General features: G+C 66.0%; 1 protein-coding gene across 3 annotated transcripts in view; it reads left to right on the plus strand.

The window, feature by feature from the left end:
- RXRA (retinoid X receptor alpha) overlaps positions 1 to 20170 on the plus strand; it is a 95990-nt gene that overhangs the window by 47268 nt on the left and 28552 nt on the right. Inside the window, exon 1 of one of the 3 annotated variants that reach the window (XM_064490755.1) lies at positions 4094 to 4201. The exons of the other annotated variants lie outside the window; for them this stretch is intronic. The gene's annotated coding sequence lies outside the window, so the exon portion shown is untranslated. Of the gene's footprint in view, positions 1 to 4093; positions 4202 to 20170 lie in introns of those variants that run through there. 3 annotated transcript variants of the gene reach the window in all.

Raw genomic sequence — 20170 nt, forward strand, 5'->3', positions numbered from 1 at the left:
ATGCCCTGCTCGTCCAGACAGTTAACATTGTTACCCCAGAGTCTGATTTCTCCCTTTTTCTGTGTCTGTGTGTGCTAGTTGGCCACAGAGCCCTGCTGCCCAGACCAAGTGTGTCCCCAGGAGCCTGTCCCGCCACCCCTCCCCCAGGTCAACGAGGGGCTGCTGGGGAGGGGTCAGGGTGCTGAGTGAGGCCCCTGCTCCGTCAGCCCCTGATGGCTGGGAAGATGCTGGTGGGGTCGGCGGGGCCTGGGGGGTCGAAGCCATGGTCCTCCCGGCTCTCTGTCCTCTCAGGCGGCGGCTGTGTGGTGGATAGCGGTGCCGCCCGCGGGTGTGACACTGACCTGGGGATTAGGAGCCTACTCAGCAGGAAGCTGGCAGCTACCATCCCTCCCAGCAAGGCCGGGCATGGGCAGCGAGTGTGGGTGAGGCCCTGAGCTCCAGGAAGGGGGTGGGAGAGGGCGCCAGGCTCCACCTGGCTGCTTCGGAGCCATATTCTGGGACGGGTGTCTTGGTCACAGAGAGAGGCATGCTGTCCATCAACTTGGGCACGCAGTGAGGGACGGGCTGCCCAGGCTGTGGCTAGGTGGTGGCTGCGTGCAGGAGCCTGTGTGGGGGGTCCTAGCCCCTGAGCTGTTGACCTCTTGCCTCCCGAGGGGGCTGCACACACCTGTCTCCGGAAGGCGGAGAGGGGAGGAGAGGTGGCCTGTCCCTGGGGGGACTGGGTGCGGCTCTCCCCACCTCCCTGGCCGGCTCAGGCCGCGGCTCACCAGGGTGGGCGGGCGGCTCCGTTGTGGCGTGGGGCTCGCTCACCCCCAAGTGCTTGCCCCGCCCAACTCCCGTGGGCATCCCGGAGCTGGGTTTGCCGAGGGAGGTTGGTTCCCTGCACGCCGAGGGCGGGTCCCAGAGGTGCGGCCGCCTGAAGTGTGTGCTCCACCTGCGCCGGGAGGCCGCGGCCTGCCCGCAGGTGGCCCTCATGGCCCCTGGCCGCGCTGCCTGTGCGTCCCCTTGAGCTGAGTGCAGGGTGAGAGCCAGGCCACCCTTGGCTGTGACTTTGTTTTGTTTCCTTGAGTCAGGTTGTCCTGCTTCATCCTGTGCCCAGAAGAGAGGCCTGCTTCTGCCCTCGCCCCTCGCCTTCCCTCCACTGGGGGGGGGGTGGGAGTGGGGCTCATGCTAACGGCTGTCCATCAGTCAGTTAGCAAACGCAGCTGCTGCTGGCTACACCCCCGCTGACACCGCTCCGGGGGCCGGGCTGGACTCCAGGGCCCCTCCCCCCCGGCCCTCCCTCACACTCCTCTGCGCAGCAGGGCTGGCGTCGATCTGTTCCCTGTCCTTCCTGCTTGTCCTTGCTGGGCTCTTCCTGGCCCGTTTGCCTTTATTTCTCCTCTAGGCTCTGCGTCCACTTGCCTGCACCAGGTGAGGCTCCTGCCCTGGGGGGTCTCCTACCCACTTCCTGTGGGGTCCCGAGGGCAGGGGGCTGGGGCCTGCCTCCCACTGCTGAGGGAGTGATGCGCATGCCTGGGGGCTGAAGAGGGCACAGGCTGCCTCCAGGTGGGGCTCCTGGGGGATCCTGGGCAAGGGCCTCCTTGCCCCCTGGCCATGGAGCGGACCGTGGGGGAGTGTGAGGAGGGCCCCGCCCTGGGGATGAGTCGGGCGGTGGCCCTTCTGTGTCAGAGGCCTACTCTGGCCCTTCGAGCTGTGGTGCCCCTTGGAGGTGTGCGCCCCTGACGGCTGGCAGGACCTCGGCCTCCTGACCGTCAGCCACTTGTGGTCCCCCTCATTCCTGGAGGTGACAGGACACCCCGATTGATGGCTGAGACCTTGGGCCTGGCTTGAATAGAAGCAGGGCTCTGGCCGTGCCTCTCCCTGAGGTGGGCTTCCCCACGTGGCCCCTACCAGAGCCCGAGGCCACTGGCCTACCCTGTCCTCCAGGGTGAATCCAGCCTCATGTGCGGAGGGGCAGCCGTCCCGGGCTGGACCTGGAGGGCTCGGCACCCTCCCCGGCTGGTCAGCATGCTGGCTTCTGGGCTGACTCGGGGGCGTGGGCCCTGTCTCAGCTCCCAGGCCCTTTCCCCACACCCGTCCTCTGGGCCCTTGGGGTCTTTGGGGTCCAGCCCTGCAGGGGCTGCAGTTCCTGGGCCACCCGCCTGACGGTGACCTGCCTGGTCCCTCCTGGGGGATCCTCCACAGTGAAGGGCCTGGCCGGCCCCACCCCTGGTTCCCAGGCCCGTCCTGCTGTCTGCCGGCATCAAGTCTGGACAGGTGTGTGTGCTCAGGGCGGCCGCCCGCAGTGGGGGCTGGAAGTGGCGTGCCGGCCCCGTGAGTCACCCCAAGCCTGGGAGCGGGGATGGCAGGGGCCCGGCTGTGGGCCGACATGATGGGACATGCTGCTGGCCTGGCATGGGAACCTGCCATGGAGTGGGGTGGTGGGCGGCTTAGGGGCCTGCCCACAGCCTCCCCAGGGCCCAGGTCCGGGTCTGGGGTCTCTGAGGCCCAGCCTCCTCCCAGGCTGTGCTGCCAGGGGCAGGGGCTCTCCCGCCTGCAGCCGCGGTCAGTGTGGGCAAGGAGCAGACACTGCCTCGCCTTCTGCGTGGGCAGAGGCCCTGCTGGGGGGGGGGGGAGGTGGGAAGGCAGATGGGCACGGAGTCCAGGCCCCTGGATCAGGTGGGTCGATGTCCCTTGACGTACAGGGAGCGAACGTGGCTGTGGGGCAGCTTCCACCGTCCAGAGCACCTCCAGGCCAGACTCCAGCCCTCCTGTGCCAGGCTGGGAGCAGCGCTGGCTGCCGAGTCCTGCTGAACACCTTCTGCAGACCCCCTGCACCTGAGTCTCGGGGGTCAGAGGCCGGAGGAAGGGCTTCTTCCGTGTAGCTTTAGGACCACCAGTCCTGGGGTGAGAGGTCCTAGAGCTTCAGGGGTCCCCAGGTACACAGCAGCCCCACCTCCTCCCGAGGGTCAGCACCCCACGTGCCCTCTTGCGGGCAGACAGCAGAGCCCTGGGAGGGGGTGGGAGCGTGTGGGGGCCCCTGTGGGGGGGGGTGCCGACCCTGCAGGGCAGTCAGACGGAGCCGGGTCCGAGCGCGGCAGAGCCTCCGGCCAGACCTGTGACCTGGTGCCTTGGGGTCTGTGGGGTCTTCTGAGCCTCAGCTGCTGCTTCTGGGAAGTGGGGAAGCTCCTGTGCTTGAGGCCCAGTGTGGGCACCAGCCTGAGGTGGGGAAGGGCCAGCGTCTGGGCTGGTCATGGCGGTCCTGGGGGAGGAGGGCAAGGCTGGAGCAGATCAGAGGTTGCAGAAGCTTTGAGAAGGCAGTGTGACTTGGGATGGTGACCGCCTGGGCTGGGCGCTGGTGTCCAGGGAGGGCCCCGGCTGCCTGCAGAGCCTGCTGTCAGGGCAGCGAGCCAGACCCAGCCTGGCGTGCACAGGGCCGGGGCCCTGTCTGGACCTTCCTGCTCAGCCTGACAGGTGCAAGGAGGGCTTCTTGGAGGAGGTGTCCCTGACAGGAAGACCCAGCGGGAATGGCTGCACCTGGGCTGAGGGCCAGAGCTAGGGCTGAAAGGGGCTGAGGGCCACAGCAACTGGAGAGGGCCGGGGGCGGGGCCGGGCGGGGTGGGCACCGAGCCTCGGCGGGGCAGATCGGCCCTTGTGGCCCCAGGGCCCCGCTGAGAGAGGGAGTGGGGGCTGGCCTTGCTTGGAGGGACTTGATAGAGAACCATGGTCGAGTTCAGGGTTTTTGCAAGGTAATAGCAGCCTTGGGGGTGGGGACCCTGGTCAGCGCAGCGGATTAGCCCCTGCCCTCCCGGATATCTCTGTGGGTAATGAGGTGGGGGTCCTGCAGGTGAAGGCAAAACCAGCCATGGGTGCCCATAGTGGCTGTCAGGGGCCCTCCTCGACCTGCCCCCAGACCCAGCTGTCCTCAGGGCAGCCCCTGGTCTCTGTGCTGCCCCCCAACACCCCCTGCCCCCACCAGGATGTGAGCGAGAGGGAGGGACCTCGGGCTGGACGCGGGGGCAGGGCGGGGGGCTTGGCGTAGCTGCAGTGGGGCTGGCGCCCCCGCCCACCCCAGCCCTGCCCGCTGCTCTCTCACTGCCGGCTGTGGGGGGAGGAAGGAAGCTGAGGGCTGGGTGTGTGTGTGTGTGTTGTTTTTGACTGGGCTCCGGCGGCGCTGGCCAGGGCCCGGGCTCCAGCCTCCAGCGCCTTGACAGGGAGGGTGAGGCCTGGGGAAGGCAGGGGGGTGGCGGCGGCTGGGGGGCCTCCTGAGGGCCAGGAGCTGGGCACTGAGGCAGATTGCGGACAGCCGGCGGGAGAGGTCTGAGAGGGTGGCAGGAGGCTGCCCGGGCCCGTCTGCCCAGGGAGACCCCTGGGCCAACACCTGGGGTGTTGCTGGACTGGCAAGGCAGACCAGAGGTGGGGTCTGGGCAAGGAAGCAACAGTAGGTCTCAGGCTGAGGGGTGCTGGGGGCAAGGGAGAGGCCCTGCCGTTGCGTCTGGGGGAAGCTGAGGCTGAGTGGGGGCAGCCCTGCGTCTCTGGGCTCTGGGGGTGTGATCTGTGCTTTTCCTATTTTTTGTGGGGTGGACACTTGCGCCGTGGCCGACTTCCCGCTACTGATGTGATGTCGCCAAACGCTGATTGGGAAGAGACGTGTCCATGAGCTGGTCGGAGCTGGCTCAGCCCCTTGGGGGCCGGCACCCCCTCCAGGGGATCCCCCTACACTTTTGTGCCCACCCAGAGGCAGCACACGCTGCTGCTTGAGACTCGGCTCAGCACCTAGCACACTCTTGGTGCTTGCTAAATGTTTGAGTCCCGCAGGGCAGGGCCTGGTTGGTGAGACCCCCCGGGCGGCAGTGCTCAGCTTGGACTTGCAGGCTGCCTGACCCACACGGATGTGGCTCATGTGTGCGCACAGAGGTGGGCGCGGCAGGGGCTGGTGCTTCCCAGTGCCTGGTCCTGCGAGAGGCCTCCCCAGTTGTCGCCACACAGGTGGGTCGTGGCCGGGCCTGTGCTGGGCTGCGTCACCCCTGAGGCCACCCAGCCGGTGGGACAGGTCCTGCGCCTGGTCAGCTGGACCCGCTCTGAGGGCCCAGACATCCACCAGCCATGTCAGGGCGGGACAGGAGGAGGTGGGACTGTGGGGGGTGGGGCTGGGGGAGAGCCTGAGGTCAAGGGAGCCTGGTGGGCTGGGAGCCAGTTGCCGGCCAGGATGTGTCCAGGGTCCTGCACTGGCCCTGCTGAGGCAGGAGGTAAGTCTGTGTTGACTCCAAGAGGTGGCCTCCAGTCCTGGGCCCCGCCTGCCACCTGTGGGGCTGAGGGCGAGTGGGGCAGGGCTGAGCACCTTTCTCTCCCTGGCGGCTAAGACAGCAAGAGTTAGCTTTCAAGTAACGAAGCTTGTTGGGTACAGATGAAGTGAGTCAGTGGGCGAGGGCCAAGAGGACCTCACAGGGGACCTCCCTGCCCCGTCCTGGGAGCACAAGCCCTTAGCTGACTAGCCAGGTTCTTGGGCGGCTGAGGAGGATCTGGGGGTCACGGCTGACCACCAGCCACAGCTGAGTTGGCTTGGCTTGCCTCTTGGGAGTAAAGCCTTTGACTGGGGCTGGGCTGTGATCCTGGCCACAGACAGGCCTTCGCCACACCCCTGTCCGCTGGGTGAGCTTATCCCCGCCCGGGCCCCGAACCAGACAAGCTGGGAGCTAGAAGTGGTGACGAGGAGCGAATGAGGGAGCCTGGCCAATGCGGAGGAGGGGTGGCAGCAACCTTGGGTCTGGCCAGGGTCTTGCTAAAATCAGGCCTACGCCGAGGCTGTTTGTGTCATTGTCATGAAAATGGCACGTGCATGTGGCAGAAACCCAAGCCAGATAATTCAGGGAAGGACGTCTTGTCTCCTGCCCTACAGTCGGGGTCCTGGGCCCTCTGCTCTGCAGTGTGATGCTTGGGGGTTTCTCTCTTCATCCTTGAACCCCAAACTTGAGGGGTTCTGGCCAGTGTGGATTGGATGTTCACGGGCAGGGCAGGGTGGGATGGGCCTGGGAGGGAAGGGGCCTGCCCGGCCCCACAGCGAGTGGAGCGTGCGGTGCGGGCAGATGGGTGCACGTGGGGGAGGCGCTGGAGGAGAGGCCGAGGCAGGGCCGCTGCTGGGCCACCAGACAGGTCAGCCTGGGCGGAAGGCCTCTGGCCTCCTGTCAGAGTCCTTCAGGAGGAGTCGGCCCACCTGGGCCCCGGCAGCCAGTGTCGGGGCTGTAGTGGGCAGCAGAGCTACCACGTGCTCAGGTGAGGGTGCCGGCGGCCTTGGGTCCAGGGCTGGCCTGGCCGCCGGCGTGGCCGATGCTGCCAGGGAGTGGACGGTGTGCGGGCAGTGTGTGACGCTCAGAGCGGTCCAGGCGGCTTCGGCCCCTGCAGCCGGACAGGGCTGCCCCTCAGGGACAGAGCTGCTTGGACCTCAGGCCTCCTGGGGGCGGGGACTGAGGACCCCACACTGGCCTGCCAGGGACCAGCAGGGCTAAAGGCCATGTGACGGAGCCCCTGCGCCCCCACTCCTGCTGCTGGCCCTGGGCTGGGCCCCTGGCTGCCGGGCTACAAAAGGCATTCTGTGCCCCGGAAGAATGACCCCGTTGTGTGGCTGGAGGGTGGCCGGGAGCCACGAAGGCTTCCTTCCTCCTGCACTTCCTGCACACCCGCTCCGAGGCAGAGCCCCCAGCCTGCCCAGGCCCCCTCCCCTGGCTCTGGCGCGCCCCATTGCTGCCCCATGTGTCCTGGCAGTCGGGGCTCTGCTCCACTGCTGCCTCTTCTGTGCCAGGCCTGCTGAGCCCTGTCCTGTGCCGGACTTCCAGCCTCCGGGCCCCGGCCTGTGCCGTCCCTCCTCCTGCAGGACCCTCGCTGCCGGTGCTCCAGGGCTCTGTGCACAGGACGCCTCTTGCCGGGGGGTGGGGGTGGGGGACAGCGTGGTGGGGCCCCGAGCACTCCCAGGACGCCCCCCTTCCTGACCCCCAGGCCGGGCTGAGACCAGCACTTGCATCGGGAGGAGAGCATTCCTAGGCGTGCTGCCTGGCACTGTGTCGGAGGGTGGGCCCCATCCCCGCATCCTCCCACAGCCCAGAGCTGGGGGAGTGGGCTCAGCCAGGTCACCTGGCTTGCCCGCGGCCAGGCAGCTGGCCTGAGGTGGGGCTGATTGGAGTTCAGGTCCAGGCCTTGCCCTTCCTCTCTCTGCCCAGCCCCGGGCTGGGCCGGGGTCCCACGTGGTCACCACTTGCAGGCTGGGACTGTCGCTCTCAGATTGAGGAAACGAGGCTGGGGTCCCTGTCCTCTTTTAGGAAGCAGTTAGCTTCGGCCAATGGGAGCCGCCTGTGGTCACAGGTGTCTGGGTGAGGGTGGTGGGCCGGGCGGGCCCTGGGAAAGGGGAACTCAGTCGCTCTGGACGGTGCCCAGCTGCCTGGCGGAGACGCTGCCCTTCTGGGCCTTCTTCCCCGCGGCCCCTGCTGCTTGCTGATCTGCCACCCTGCATCGCCCGAGGCCGTGGGGCCCTGAGCCGGCAGGCCAGAGGGTGATGGGGCCACCCCTGTGGTGGGACCTCTCACCTACCCTGGCCATGAGGCTGCACCTCCTGGCCTCTCTTTCGAGAGGTGGCCTGGCCTGGCGGGTGGGGGACCACAGGTGGCTGGCAGGTGAGGGCTGGGCTTGGTGGGCTGGGAGGGGGCCAGCGTCTTGGCTGCAGGTGGTGGCACTCAGGGCAAGCGTGCGGGGAGCCAGGAGGGAGAGCTGGGGCCAGGTGCTGGGCGTCTCCAGGAAACTGGCCTTTGTAGGGCCAGGGCCCTGCTGAGCGCGCCTGTGGTTCCCGGCTGCATGAGGGCGTCCAGTTCAGGTCCTGTTTCTTGTCCCCGGCCTGAGCCAGGACCACTGAGCTCTGGGCTGCCCTGGGTGTCTGGGTCAGCGGGTTTTGGGTTGGGAAGGGGAGAGGTACTGGCTCACTCCCTTTTCAGATGAGGAAACTGAGGCTGCGGACAGTGGGGACTTGTCCGTTTGGAGGGCTTCAATGGGCCCAGCCCCTCCTCCTGGGTCCAGTGTGGAGAACACCTACTCAGCCGTACGCGGCCTGTGCGGAAGCTGAGGGAGGCCTGGGCTGCCCGGAGCCGGCCCGGGACAGACAGAAGGCCCCATACCCGGCTCGCCCCTGGGTTTTGGCTCTGGCCCATGTGGCAGAGCCGGGCCGTTCAGGGTGGGAGGCCCGTGGGGAGGAGAGAGGCCAGAGTCCCGGAGGGTCCCGGTCTTCCCTGCTGTTCTGGTGGGGCCGGCACCAGCTTCCTACCTGGCACGGCTCGCGGGCCGCTTGCCTTGTCTTGGCTGTAGGCAGGTCCGTTTCGTCATCTCACCCCAGGCTAGGGCCCACGCGGCCGCTCACTGACCTTCAGAGGTGCCCCTCGGAGGATGTGCTCCCCCCTGCCTGGGTTCTGGGGGTTGCTGTGGCCCAGAGATGTGAACTGGCTTTCCCAGGGCCACACAGCAGTTCAGGGGAGGGGCTCAAATGAGACCCCGTGGCCAGGGTGGGAGCTGGCACCACTTCGCTCTTCCAGGCCCTTTAAAGCCCTCTTGCAGCTCGTGAGCGTTCGGCCCTCCATGTCCAGGGTGCCTCACCTGCATGTCCATGGAGGGGGCCGTGGCCCGGCCTCCCTCACGCCATGTGGACGGTGGTGGACACCAGGTGGGGTTGCCCTGGGCTGTCCCTCGGAACCACTTGGTTTTGGAGCTGGGACCTGAAGCTAAGGACACTGCCTCTGGGCGCTGTGCTGTCTTGCCTGGGGTCTTCCAAGCCTCGTGCGTGTTCTGCTTGGTCAGGACTTGAGGGACAGGTCCACAGGGGGTGCTTGTCCTGTGTGTGTATTGCATGCCTGTCCTGGGGCCGGCCCGGGTGCTGGTGACCTGGAGCCCACCCTGGGCCATTCTGGGCTCGGTTTCTTCCATCCTCACTGAGTGACCGCGGAGGCTCGCTGAGGGCTAAGTCTGTGAGCCCAGGGTTCTTCGAAGTCCCTGTCCTCCCGCAGCAAAGAGCTCTCGGGCACGTGGTTTGGATTGGAGGCTCTGTCTTCCTGTTCTGGGGGTGTTGGTGGGGGGGTCCGAGTTCACGTGCGGACCACAGCTCTTCCTTGGGGGCTTGCCCTGTGCCTGTGTCCCTTGTCCGCCTGCTGCACACAACCCTGGACAGGCCTCGTCAGCTGTTGGCTTTGGTTTCCTTGTCTGCAAAATGGGTGCCGGAAAGAGAACTTTCCAGGTCAGTTTGTTGATATGACAGGACATTTAAAATCAGATAAAATTACCTTCGTACAGAGAACACCCTGGGCTGTTCCACCTGCTCTGTGCTTAGTCGTTGCGGCCCGTGTGTGTGGGGTGAGCGGTCGTCGTGGCCGTCCGGCGGCTGGTCTGGGCGCTCTGCGTGACCGCCTCCCTGGTGGGCGACTGGGGGCCTCGCCTGGCCCCGTCGGGGTATCTGGATTTCTCTGCGTAGAACGCGCACCTGGCTGCTGGGTCTTTCTGTGGTTTGTAGCTTTTGCACCGTAGCCTCCTGCCTGTCACCTCCTGCTGCCACATTCAGCCATCTCCACCTGTCCGCTCTCTGGAAGGTCATCCGAAGCAGACTGTCAGCGTCGTGAGTGAAGTTGAGCCACTGAGCTCTGAGCGAGGACGGCCCCTGTGAGTCGCACGCGTGACGCTGCTCCGAGCGCACGGGGCCTTCCCACCCGCTTGCGGGGCCTTCCTGCGCCCGGGCCCGCGGCCGTCCGCGGCCTGGGTAGGTGAGGCTCGAAGCCGCTGACGGGGTCCGACTGCTCCCTGCTGTTCTTCCCTGGACCCCCGGCCGGCTGTGCGCCCTCGGGAGGGACGGAGCCCTCTCCCTGCAGCTCTGCGGCCTGAGTGTCGGTGTTGGGAATCGGGGTGGGTTTGGAGCCGTGGAAGGCGTGATTCTGGGTTCCCGCTCCTCCGGGCCGGGTCTTCGTGTTGCCCTCACTGAGCTCCGGCCCCCCACGCCCCGCCCAGGGTTGGGGTCTGGTCCCTGGGGCCCCTCAACCCGGCCCTGGCACTGCGAGTGCACGGCGGCCCCTAGCCCGGCCCACACCCCCCACCCCGTATTAAAAGTGCGCATTGTCCACGGGTCTCGGAAGCTGCTTGCAGGTACTGCCAAGGACAGGAGTGCGCGGTGGGAACATGCTTGCCCCGGGTTCCCTCCTCCTGTTGACCCTGGCCTTGGCCATCCCCTGGGGTTGCCTGTGCGACCCAGAGAAGTGGTCGTTGGCAAGGCTGAGGGGGCCAGGAAGGGGCCCTGGGGCAGGGCCTGTAAGGGCAGAGGCTCTGGCCCCAGGTGGCCACACGGGGTGGGAGTGCTGTGGAGCTTGGGGTGGCTTTGGAGTTTGGGGTACAATGGGAGCCATGAGAGGTTCTGGTGGTGACTGAGTGGATGGTGGCCATACTGCCAAGTGGCCGATGACTAGGACGGCCCTGGCGGGGGCCGGATTGGAGCCCGCTTTCAGCTCTTGTCTCTGCAAAGGGGCGGGTGGGGCATTCCCGGGGCTGTGCTGGGTGGACGGAGGTCATGGCTTTCCGGCTCTCTGTTAGTTTTTCCGGACCCCCCCTGCCTGGAGGCCCTGTGGGCTGAGTGGTGCCATGGGTGCTTGCTGCGGCCCCAGCCGGGTCCTTGGCATCTCACGCCTGCAGGGTCAGCTGGCTTGTCCCCTTGCTGCCACGCCAGTCCCTGAGAAGGGCCTGCTGAGGGGCAAGAAAGTTCTCGTCTTCTGCTGCTGCCCCAGGGGTGTCAGGAGTGAGGCCCTGGGGATGGGGATGGACATTTTAGGGCTGCACTCCCACAGCCGTCTTCTGGCTCCTGGCCTCCCGGGCCTCCTCCTCTGGGTGCAGAGTGGAGCCCACCCTCCTGTCCCTGCTGCCCTTGCCGGGGCTGGGGAGGGAAGTGGAGGGCCGAGCCTGGCACACAGCTGGTCCGCAGGGGGCAGATCTCAGTTTGGGAACCAATCCTGCCAGCCCCATGGGCCCCAGACTGAGCTGGCATCCTGGGGAGAGCGCCTGGGGGTTCAGAGGCTCAGCCCTGGCATGTGCCAGCCCCAGAGGCTGCCCTGCAGAGATGGGGTCTCCCCAGAGCAGGGAAGAGCCAGCAGGGCCTTTAGCAGGGGTGTGGGGGTGATGAGCTGAGGTCCGAGGTGGCTGCTTCGGTGGGTGGAGAGGGAGGGTCAGGCTGCTATGCTGGTCCAGGTGGGAGGCGCCCATGCTGTGGCTGAGGTGGGGAAGCCCCGCTCCAGCGGGCGGATGTCCCATTCTCAGTCTGTCTCACGGGTGAGGCCCTGTCTGCTGTCTGCAGAGGCCCGCCAGCTGGGCCTCCACACTGCAGGCACCAGCCTGGTGACACCGGCTGAGTCTGTGCGGGGTGGGTGAGCCCCTGCCTAGGGGAGGGTGCTGAGGGGTCAAGCTCATGGCCCAAGGCAGCGGGGGTCTCTGAAAGCCCCCGTTGGCAGCTGGGTGGGCGCGCTGCCCTCCAGGGTCTCTGGCTCGGCCCTGCCACACCCATTGCGCGGCCCTGGGCAACCACGCCCTGGGGTGCCAGGCGTCAGGGCCACATCCGAGAAATGGAGATGCTCAGAGGGCACTGGGAGGCCCCGGGGACGTCCCCAGCAGAGGCCGGCCCACGCCCGCCGGGCAGCTGCGTCAGAGTGGCCCCTCTCCCTGACCTGGCCGCTGTGCTCTGATGGCTGCCGGGTCCCCACACTCCAGCACCGGTGGCTGGGGTGCTGGCCAACCTCGGCCTAAGTATCAGCCCACAGGGGCTGCAAGGAAAGGCAGAGAGAGAAGCTGCCGGGGCAGGGGTGGGAGGCATTCCACGACAGAGCTCCGCTGCGGGCCTCTGCGCCAGTGAGAGCAGCGTGGCTCAGAATGAAACGAGAATCGTGTCTTTTCCTGTTGAAGAGAAACCGCCCCAGCCAGCCCGCAGGCTCGGGGCCCCCTCGCCCCCCAGGCCGCTGTGGGACAGGCGGGGTTTCACCAGGAATTCCCCCCTCCCCGCCCACCCGCCCCCGCCGTCTGGGCCGGCACCCTGAGGTGCTGGGGACGTTCAGGGGCACTGCCTGGATGGGAGGCTGCTGCGCCCCGGAGCCCCAGCCTGGCCTCGGAGAGGTGAGCGTGCTTCCAGCTCCCTGTGCTCCCATGTCCCCACGGTGGGCGTCACTGCCGGGCACCGGGCTGCGCCTGGAACCCGTGCCGGCCACCCCGGCTGGCCGCGTGGAGTGGGGTCTTTGTGAGAGTGACGTGTGTCGGGAGCATCGCCGAAAGCCAGGCTCTGGTCCTGGCTGGGCCGGCGGCTCTCACTCTGGCTCGGGGAGCGCCTCTCCCTCCCCAGCCCCTTCCTTATTGGCAGAGGGGTCGGAGCAGCTCTCTGTCCCTGGGCTTCCCCAGCTCCTGTGGTAAATGCTGGCGCACGCCCGGGCCGCACAGGCACTGCTACCAGACTAGCTGTGCGTTGCAGTCTCCGATTTCATTCCGGGGACTTCGCGAGCCATCAGGCCACCAGCCGGTCACGGATGTGGGGAATCTCCGTTTTGCAGAGGCCGCGGTGGGAATGGCGCCGCACCCAGGCTCATTGCAGCTGGCTTCTGGCTGCTCGGTGGCCTTCTCCCTCTTGTCACCCCCTTTCTGTGCCTGTGCCTCCTCCCCTGGGGGTCCCAGCAGGCCTGGGGGTTGGACTGCTGCCCCGCCCGCAGCACGTGTTAGGTCGCTGAGTGGGGGGCGTGGCTCAGCTTTCCCCAGTAGATCCGGGTGGGTGTCTGCTCCCGTGCCCAGGGCAGGGGGTGAGGGACGGCTGCGGGGCTGCAGGCTGGCCTGCTGAGGGTCTCTGGCCGTGGGGTCGGAAACCAGCTCTGGGGACTCTCGGGTCCCTGAGCATCTTTCTGGGTGGGTGGCCCTGTGCTACCTCCACGTGGCAGCCCCCCTGTCAGGGGCAACTTTCTGAAACAGCCAGAGGCAGCGCTGCTGGATGCGGCTGAGTCAGACGCTGCCCCTCCCAGCACTCTCCTCGCCCCCCTCAATGCCGGCTGGGCGGGACCTTTCTCACCTCCTAGTCCCTGGGATGGGTGGATGGCCCTGTCAGTGAGGCCACACGAAATCCTCATTGTCCCCCAGCTGTCTCGGGGTGGGGGGCGCCTTTGGGTAAAATCAGATACCTTGGAGCACTCCTGAAAGGACTGGCCTCATGTTTGGGGGCCGCAGGTGGTGGCTGTGTGGCCTGCACCCTGGGGTGGGCATTCTGCTGGATGGATAGAAACACAGCACCCAAGTGGGGACCTGGCCCTGGGCCGAGCACTCTGAGGTGGGTCCCCTAGTCCTGTGGCCACAACACCCCCTCCCCAGCCTCCCCAAGGCCCCTGGGAACCAGCCTGCCTGCTGGTCCTCGCCAGGGGCCGGCTCTGCCTGTGTTCACCTGGCTTCTCCTGAGACACCGGCCTTGCCCCGAGGTCCAGGAGGCCCTGGAGCCAGGGGGAAGAGGAGGGGAGGCTGGGGAGTTGACATTCCCCAAGTCAGCCTTTGGGGCACCTGCATGGTGTGCAGGATGGGGCCAGGAGGGTGGTGTCTCTGCAGCAGGCCTGGTCCTCGTTATCCTGAAGCTGTGGGCAGCCTGCAGGGTCTTCTTCCCGCAGCACCCAGGTGCACCCAGGGAGGCCTGGCAGAGAGGGGCCGGACACAGCCAAGGGGCCTGGGCCCAAGAAGCAGGCCTCCAGCGGGAGATGGGCCCCAACCTTCTAGGGTGCGTCCCCGGTTCCCCTACTGAGTCCCTCTCTCTGTGCACATTTTCCTAAATGGTGAAGAGCTGGGGGCTCAGATCCCTCATCTGTGCCATGGTGGCTTGAGCAGCGCTTCCCCCAGGTTGGCATGCAACTCAGCACCGAGGGTGCCCCCAGATCCTACTTTCCAGGGGCACCTGTCCCGAGTGCCGCGGGCCCAGGGGAGCGGGCAGCGCCCACTGCAGGAAGTGAGGGGAGCGTCGCAGACATGCTGAGTTGACGCTGGCTGAGCCTGGGGTGAGGGCTGTGGCTGCCACCCCTGTGGACTGTCAGCTTCAGGGTGGTGGGCACGGGAGGCAGTGCCCGCTGAGACCTTGGCTGGATCTCCCCAGTGCATTGGCGCCATCCCCCCTCAGCCCTGTCCTGGACTCCTTCCAGGCCCAGGTGCTGGCTAGCTGGTCATGGGGAGTCCTTTCTGGCCACCCCTTTCCTCCTGGCTCTGCTCCCCACTTCCCCCACAGTGGCTGGGCTTCAGCCACACCTGCCACCACAGGGCCCAACCACAGTGCCCCCAGGCTGTATGAGTGTCCTGGGTGAGGGCGGCTGCCACCACTTCCCGTTCCTTCCCCTGCCCCTCACCAGCCCTGGCCTGCTTAGTACAGCCATCGGAACCCTGAAACACCGTCCCTGGGCCACTGGTGGCAAAACCCGTTGTGTCAGCATTAGCTTCTTTGGGTTTCAGCCTTTTGTCTGTGCAGAAAGAGGGCAAGGGGTTGCTCAGATGTTGAGGATGGTGGTGAGGATGGTGATGGTTGGTTGTCAGGATGATGGTGGTAATGGTGAGGATGGTGATGGTGATGATCAGGATGATGGTGAGGATGGTGATGGTGGTGAGGATGGTGATGGTGGTGATTTTGGGAGACTGCTGCTTCTGCAGCCCCTGGGTCACTCTGGGTCCCCTTGCGGCCTAGGGGTTGTTGGGGTCCTGGTGTCCGTCCCTCAGAGTGCCCTGCCTATCCCTCGGCCTTCAGCGTCCCTCTGCCTGCCGCCCCTCAGCCCTTCCCCTGGCCATCCCCACCAGTGTCGCAGAGGACTGGATAGGATGGTGGTAAACAGTAGTATTTGGGAGAGGCTGGCCATGCTCTCCGTGTGGCCTGCGGGGGTGGAGCCCCTGTTGAGTGTCCAGGGGCAAAAGCCCTTAGAGCCACTTCCTTTCGGCGTCTGTGAGCAGTGAGGGGTGTGGGTGAAGGAGATGCGTGTTCACGCGCCGCCGCCTCATCTCTGGCGTCTGGGCCACTCTTGTCCCCCTTGTGGAGGTGGGACGTGAATTCTGACCCCCGCAGGCCCATGGAGTGTTGGGCCTGGCATAAAGTGGGGCTGGGTTCCTTCTGGCCAGTTGGGGTCCTCTCCATAGGGGCCCCTGAGGCTGCCTGCCTGGTGTGAGGCCCACCTTGGGCTTTGGGGCCCCAGGGTCTTAGGGAAGGGCCGGAGGCGGGCTGGAGTTTCTCCTGATGACCTGTGAGGGCTGAGCTGATCCCTGTCCTCCTCAGTGGAGCTGAGATTTGAGGCTGGGGACATTGGTTGGGGAAAGGGTAGGGTGACCCCAGAGGCACTGAAATTTCAGTCCAGGTCACCTGAGCTGTAAACTGACTCTCGGCTGGAGGCAGTGAGCTGGCCATGCCCCCTGGGTTGGAGGTTACAGGCCCGGAGTCTTGTCCACCCTCTGCAGGGAGGTCAGAGCAGGCCCACGGCAGGTGCTGGGACCCCACCCGGCAAGGGTGTGTGGGGCCCACTTCTCTAGGTCATCAGAGCCGCCTCGTTTCGCAGCCCGCAGTCTGTTTTACAGAAGGTGAAGCTGAGTGGTGGGCGTTCTCCCCACCCCGGCCGGCCCCACCCTGTGTCGCAGGCACGCCTGCCTCCCCCCACCCCCAGTACTGGAGGCCCCTCCCCCCTGGAGCCTGCCTCCGCCTCCTCTGCTCCAGCCACCCCCAGCTTCCCCGAAACCCCGGCGCGCCGTGGTCCCACCGCAGTCCCCGCTGGGCTGCCGCTTCTCCCTCCCCCGGGTGGCAGGGGAAGCAGTCCTTCCGGAAGGTGGGGGCTGGAGGTGGGCATCCCAGGAAGCTCCGGAGGGCCTGCGAGCTCCCCGAGGTGGGGCTTCGATTCCGGGGGTGTCCCCAGGCCGGAGCACAGAGCTGCAGGGGTTGGGGGACTGGACACGTTGTGCTTAAAACCTGTCCTGTTCTTGTCCGTCCAGTGCTGGCTCCCGGGTGGGGGGGCTCTCCCTCACCCCTTTGTGTCCCCTTCCCTCCTGGCCACTTTCCCTGTTCTGTGCTGTCCTGCAGGGCCCTCTCTGAAGTCCCCGGCTCACTCCAGCCCCGCGGGACCTGTCCCCATGCTCATTCAGTTGGGTTGCCCGTCCCCGCCTCCCCTGGACTTCCCGCTTGGCTGGGCCTGGTGTCCTCCTGTCCCAGGGCCCTTGGCCCCAGCCTGTGGCCTGCTTAGACCCTGCCTCGATCTGGCCTGCAAATTCAGAAGGGCTGTGGAGGAGCCCTGAGCCTCGCTTTTCAAGAGTCGGGGTTCCCTAGCTGCCTGGCAGGGGTTGGAGTCCCGGGGGCTTGCCCCCACCCCGGCAGCAGTGGGGCTGGTATTTCCTGCCACCTCCCCCGCCTTCCCCGTCTGCCAGGCAGAGGCCGGAAGGGAGTTTGGGGGGGGTTCCCTGACTTCCTGCTGGGGAGTCAGGCGTGGGGTGGGGGTGGGCAGGAGGGTCCTGGTGGCCTTCTGGAGGGGGCCTGTGCAGCTCAGGGATTTTGATCAGTGGGGAGGTCCCTTTTCCTTCTCACAGGGACCTCGGAGCCACCTGCTCGGCCGTTCCCGAGTGGCGGTGCTAGTTCTTGCACAGGCCTGTGACGGGGCACTCGCCTCTGCAGCGCTCTGTCCCTTTACTGTTGACCCTCACGCTCGGGGCCCGGGGTTTGCTGCTCTCCTGCTTTGGGCGTCCAGCCTCCCGGGGCATCCCAGGCCTTCCACCTCCCACCTCTGCTTCGTGGCTTCCGCTTCTGGCCTCCAGAGGTTTGTGTTTTAAAGTGAGTTTTATGGCCTGAAACACTTTTTGTGTCAAGGGAGAGATCTGTCTATCTCCTCTTTCGTGCAGCCTTCCTGGACTGAATCCGGCAGTGCTTCAAGGTCTTTTTGCCTTAGTTGGGGCTGCTAGGATGTCCCTCTGCCTGGACAGGGGTTTTCTCTTTTTGGACGTCCCTGTGAGCCATGGTCTCCTTCCCCAGAGCCCTGAGTCTCACGGGTTGCTGCTGGTCCCAAGGGGCATGGAAGCTGTAAGTGGTGTGGGGCGCTGAGTCCTGGCCCGGTGAGGCCCAGGTTCTGAGCGGAAGAGGTCCAGCAGTTGGGTTTTGCCGCCTCGGGTGGGGCCAGCCGGGTGTCAGCCTCTCCTAGGGTTGGGTCTGGCGTGAGCCTGGCGTCCTGCAGCCCTGGCCCCGCCAGCCTGGCTGAGCTGAGGATCAGATAACCGTGCGGTGACCACTGGTGACAAGTCCCCTGCAAGTCCAAAGTATGAGTTTCAGAATAACGCCTTATCGCAGCCACTGCTTATCAGTGGGTGGGGACAGATAGGGGCCCGGAAAAGGCTGAGCCTGCGTGCACGTGGAGGGCGGCAGGGGGCCCCTCTGCCAGCATGGGCATTTAAGCGTTCTGTCCTTTTCTTCCTAACATTCCCTTCCTGGCCAGAAAGTGTCTCTCCAGAAGGCTCCAGAAAACACACCCAGCCCATTGTCACCCAGGCTCCGGGAAGGTGTCTGCCATGGGCGTTCTGTGTCAACAGGAAGGGCCTGGAGTGGGGCCCCTGGGGCAGTGGGGGTCACCTGGGTGAGCTTTGGCTGGGGCAGCCCCTCCCGGGGGACTCATGGTTCACTAGTTTGGGACAGTCACTGTACACTTGAGCCTGGGGGGCAGAGGATGGGAACTTACCTAAGGAGCCAGGCCCCCACCCTTCGCATCTGGGGGGTTGGCTGCACCCAGAGGCTGGCGGCTGGGCCCCTCCCCCAGCACCCCCTGCACCTGGCTCTCCTCTCCTGCCTGTTTCCCTCATCTCAGTGATCTCCTGACGGTTCTCAGACTTGGGCTGGGTGCGGGCGGTCCCTTGAGGGGCTGCGGAAGCTTTGGGGTGCAGCCTGGCAGCTGGCAGTGGAACAGGCCACCTCCCTCCCTCCTTCCTTCCGGCCAGAGCTTTCTCCTGCCTCTCCCCCTCCTTCCTGCTGGGGAGCAGCAAGCAAACAAGCAAATAAGCAAGGAGCTCAGGCCCCGCGGCCCCCCTTGGCCTGGGGCGGCCTCTGCAGCCGTGTGAGCTGGAAGCCGCAAGCCCCCACCCGTGCAGGGGTGGTGGGCCAGCAGCAGGCCCCGCCCTGGACGGTCGCTGCCAGCTACACCCTGCCCCTTGAGGAGGGCAGCCCCCGAGAAGCCCCCAGTCCTCTCCTCTAATTCAGAGCCCTCAGGTCCGCCAAGGTCACCTGGGCAGGGGGTGGAGGTGGAGAAGCTGTGAGAATTCTGGCCTCAGATCCCCAGAAGCAAGGTGGGCAGCTCCGCAGGGTGGCCAGGCCCTTAGGCTTCTGCATGCACCAGTGGGGCTGGGACCCCGCTCCCAGCCCAGCCTGGTCCCCCAGCGGCTGCCCCCGTGCTCTGGTGCAGACTGCGCAGCCCCCACCTGGCTCTGCTCTCCCTCCCTGCTCGAGGTCAGCAGGGCGCTTCCCGGGACTGTGTGAAGGGGAGGCGCCTGCACGGGGTGAAGCGGGCTCAGGGATCCTCAGCCAGGGTCGGTGGAGGGCCGGGGAGGTGGGCACTTGGGTGGCCCCGCGGCCTGGTGGAAATAACAGTTGTTGCTCTGCCTGGCAGCAACCGCACATTTTGGGGAGTCTGGGCGACTGGCACGTGTGCCTCAGTTTCCTTGTCTGTCCCAGGTGGGTGGACATGGGCACAAGAATTCAGTGAGATCAAGGAAGTGCAGCCAGACCTTGGGTCTGCTGCTCTTCCTGCCCGTCCTCTCCCGCCAGCCCCGGGGAGACACCTGGGCATGCGTGTTTGGCGTCCACCCGCGGGTGCAGGGATCTGAATGTTTAGTAGGGCTGGTTTGTAGTACCCATCTCTGCCAATAGGTGTCGCTGCCATCGAGTTCTGGAATTTCTTAAAGCTCTTATTTTCAAGTTCAGTGAAATGGTTTATTCCCAATTTTGTGAATGGCGAGGATTTCACATGGATCTGATGAGGCTCTTTTGCTAGCCTCCACTCCCTGGCTTGAATGAGCAATTCCAGACCCCCTTCCTGTGCTCCTCTTCCCTCAGAAGGGGAGCAAGAGAGGAGGTGCCCAGAGGCGGGGGCTGCGGGTTGGAAATGGGTAAGTGCTCCCAGAGGAGGGGGCCTGCAGGAGTGGCAGGGCCTCCTGTGTTCCTGTGGGGACTGCCCCGCCCCACGGGCTGGCCGCAGCCCAGCACCTCCACGGACAGATTCTTGAGGGGAGAGCTCGGCTCTGGCTGGACAGAGTCAGGCCTGCTTGAGTCGCAACCCTCCCTGTGGGTAGCGGTGTCCTGCAGCGTGACGGTGTGTGTCTGAGACCCAGCTTGCACCACTGACCAGTGTCGACGAGAGGACCTGGGGGCGATGCACACACAGGGTTCTTCCTGCTCTGAGCCTGGCACTTGGGGGATGCTCAGGGCACGGCCACTCCCAGGTTCAGACAAGCGAAGTCATCCTGGGGCTGTTGAGTGGTGTCAGTAGGGCATGTCCCTGACCTGTTGGTGCGTGGACAGAGGCCACTCCATTGCACCCGTGGCCCACTCGACATCTCAGAAGCATGTGTGATCACTGCAGGACTGGTGGGAAAGGGCCCCAACAGGCCATTTTGAAGATGGGAAGGCTGAGGCCTGGGAGGGGGTGTGGCTTGCTCGGCCCCTTGCTGGGCAGAGGCTGGACTCAGCTGTGGCCTGCAGCTCCAGCTCCCACTGCCTTGTTTGGGCCTCTCTGAGTTCCCTTCAGTTCTGCTAGGTCCCTGGGGCGGTGGATTCGCCACCTGAGAGCCTCCCTCCTGGGGAAGCTTCCTGCTGAGCTCTCAGGGTGGGGAGGGAGGCCTAATTAGCACATGTTGGGGCTTTGAAGTCCCAGAGATGAAAGGCTGGTCTGTGGGAGGGCCCAGCTTCCCTTCACAGCCTCTGTGGGTTCCCTACCTCCAGGCCTGGCACACTCCTGGGCCCCCTCCACCAGACCCACCTCGAAGCTCCCTGCCCTGGGCCACACGCCGCCTGGCCTGGGCACACAGGAAGTGGCACCTCTCTGGGGCCCCTGAGTCAGAGGGGCCGGGGGTCTGGTGTCTCGGCCCGCCCTGCCCGAAGCAGCCGCAGAACAGAGGGCCTCGGCCCCCACCT

This window comes from Camelus dromedarius, chromosome 10 (assembly GCF_036321535.1).
Source record: "Camelus dromedarius isolate mCamDro1 chromosome 10, mCamDro1.pat, whole genome shotgun sequence".
Lineage (NCBI taxonomy): Eukaryota > Metazoa > Chordata > Mammalia > Artiodactyla > Camelidae > Camelus > Camelus dromedarius.